The sequence below is a fragment of the Capsicum annuum genome, chromosome 3 (genome assembly GCF_002878395.1).
Source record: "Capsicum annuum cultivar UCD-10X-F1 chromosome 3, UCD10Xv1.1, whole genome shotgun sequence".
NCBI lineage: Eukaryota > Viridiplantae > Streptophyta > Magnoliopsida > Solanales > Solanaceae > Capsicum > Capsicum annuum.
The window spans coordinates 124,716,824-124,719,859 of NC_061113.1; the positions used below are offsets into that span (position 1 = coordinate 124,716,824).

General features: G+C 36.6%; 1 non-coding gene across 1 annotated transcript; it reads right to left on the reverse strand.

Moving 5' to 3' along the window:
- Positions 1-571: 571 nt before the first annotated feature.
- Positions 572-677, reverse strand: LOC124897419. Its single transcript, XR_007054140.1, has one exon. It is a non-coding gene; the product is annotated as a small nucleolar RNA R71 (small nucleolar RNA).
- Between the last annotated feature and the right edge of the window lie 2,359 nt (positions 678-3,036).

Here is a 3,036-nt window from a genome sequence, read left to right on the forward strand (position 1 = left end):
TAATGAGAGTGAGTTAAGCGTTATCTAAATGGCACCATTGCCGGGGAGTGAAAAATAAATTTTGCTTTTGTGGTGTCATTCTTACTTGGGAATACCCGAAGTGGTGTAATTTACTTTATTTGTTGTTTTTGAATCTTATGTAGGTGATCAAAGTGTAAACGGAGCAATGAGCGATAACGCAAACAATATGGTCCCCCTCAATGCCCCTCTTGATGATGAAGGCCAATTAAATGAGGTGGGACAAACAACTGCAATTCGCATTCCACCAACCCATGGGAATAATGTGTTTCATATGACTAGCGTTATGCTTCACATGTTGCAAATTAAAGGGTTTTACGGGGGTCAAGCATATGAGGACCCAAATGTTCATCTAAAGAACTTTGTGGAATTTTGCGTGCCATTTAACATAGCACATATTACACAAGAATCCATCTGGCTTTAACTTTTCCCATTTTCACAAATGAGTGAGGCAATTTTATGGCTTCGCTCACTTCCACCCAGCTCAATTAAATCATGGGAAGAGATTACTACGGTGTTTCTTGAAGATACTTCCAACCATAAAAAATTCTTCAAAAGGGGGATGAGATTGTAAACTTTCAACAAATGAATGGAGAACTGTTATTTGAAGCTTGGGATAGGTTTAATGGAAAGTTAGCCCAATGCCCAAATCACGAGGTTCCTAAAAAAAATGCTCCTCAAAATTATCTATAGGGATCTTGATCCATTGAACAAAATTGTAAGACCCCACAAAGTCCTAGTTATTTCAGTCCTTTATAGCATGCCAAAAGAGGTTCCAGACTTAGAAAATTCAGCTAAGTGTTGACACTTAGTCTCATTTTTGGCTTCGATATATCAATGGTATCATTTACGATCTTTTCGGCCTTAGATTATCGATTTTTAAATTGAATCATGATCAGGGTTATCTATAGGTCATCTTCGGTGAGTTTTGAAAATTATGAACATTATTTGAGTCACATTTGGATGACCAAAATAGCAAGCCAACACGATCAGTATGCATTGCATTGGCTATCACGTCGTCACCATCGATGCGATGCGTCGGTAGTCGCATCGATACCATCAATGCGGTGCGGTTCCTATCGCGTCACTGGGCATGATTTGTGTATTAAGTTATGGGTTTGTTGGGGTAATTGGGTCATTTTCCCCTTATATTATTCAACCATAACACGAAATTAAGCCTCTCAAAGGGCAAAATTCACTCATTTTTTCACAAATTCTCTCAAGAGCAAAATCCTAGTTCATCAAGTCTAAGATCAAATCCCGAGAATTCATCAATACTTCTCATGAATTCAATAATCAAGATATGTTTAGTTGTTCATCCTTGGTTTCCTTTGACCCTTGGGCTTCTTCCACCCTTGGAGTTTAAGAATCCTTTTTCAAACACTTAGATTATGATTTACATTCTTGAATAAAATTATGTTCATGTATGTGATGTTGTGTGGATTTTAAGTCAATAATAATATGAGTTTCATGTTAATTAACTAGAATGTATGTTGATTTATGTAACCCCTATGTTTTATCTTTGAATTTTGGTGTTGAATGTGGTAGTCATGATATTCATATATTGCTCTTTCTCATGTACAAGAGTTATGTATCCTAGGTGTTTGACAAAATGTCTATGTGAAGGAATTATGCATGATAACCTATGTGTGATGCTTTTAGAGTTGAGTTATGATTTCATTATCCATGCTATCGAGTCCTGAGGGTATTGAATACCCAAAATTTAGCTGTTGACTGGTCTCCAGTTAGAATAGAAGGATTCTGTAGTATCCCAAACAGTAGCAAATGGTCAGTTAATGTAGTCAAGTGTCAGTTTAGTCAAGCCTAGTATAGTCTTATGATCAGTTCAGTATCAATTCAGTTGGGAGTAAGATTCAACATCGAGGAAACCCAGGGATAGGGGCATTCTTGTCTCAGAGGGTATGACCCTTTGTAGCAGTCCCTGAGTTACAAAACTATGTAACCAGCATAGGATAAATCATCTTCCTGCCAGACTAGGGTTGATGTAACCATATATCTCATGAGTTTTTCTGCCAAATTAGTGTTGACAACCTGTGGAGCGGTGATAAGACCCTTCCCACTGGGGTTACAGGTTGGACCCCAAATCAGTCCATAATCGGGGTATGTCAGTTAGATGATAACTCCCATAGTTATAGTTTTAGTACTCAGTATTCAGTAATCAACATCCAGTATTCAGTATTCAGTACAGAACTTAGTTCAGTTCTATATGATCATGACTTATATTCACCAGTTATTCAATTATCAGAAACTCAGTACTTTAGCTTTAGACTAATTCAGACAGATGATATATTCTTGATATTTCATGTTTAGTACTTACATTATTCCCAGTTTGCATATACTTTCATTCAGTTATTTTGTGATATTTTGTTATGATTTTTATGCATGTAAACCTATTCATATCATCCTAACCTCACCTAGCATACCGGTACATTCAAAGTACTAATACATACTTTTTTCTTTGCGCTATGATGTCTCATATCATAGGTTCAGATACTCGAGTTCCTGAACGTACTTAGTCAGATTCAGTTGATCAGCAGTAGTGATAGTAGTGAGTCCTCATCTATTGAGGACATGACTTTTATTTAGTTAATATATTATTTTAGTATTTCAGTTATTTCAAATAGTAGTTGCGAGTTAGTTAGGGCCTGTACCATCAACTCTTTTATTTTAGATGTTTAGATGCTTTCAGACATTATCAGTTAATAGTTATTCTACAGATGTATTCAGTTTTGATTCTATTTTATGAACCTTTTGGCATTTTCAGTTTTACTTCCACATATACTTTATGATTATTATTCAGTGCTCACAGCAGTTACCAGTCACATGTTAGCTTGTGGTCCTTCGGGATCGTAAGCACTGTGTGACACCCAGGGTATAGTTTCGGGGTGTTACAAACTTAGTATCCGAACCTAATGTTCTTAAGAGTCCTAGGGAGTCTAAAAGCCGTATTAAGTAGAGTCTTGTGCATGGGTGTGTAGCGTACCACACTTATGGATA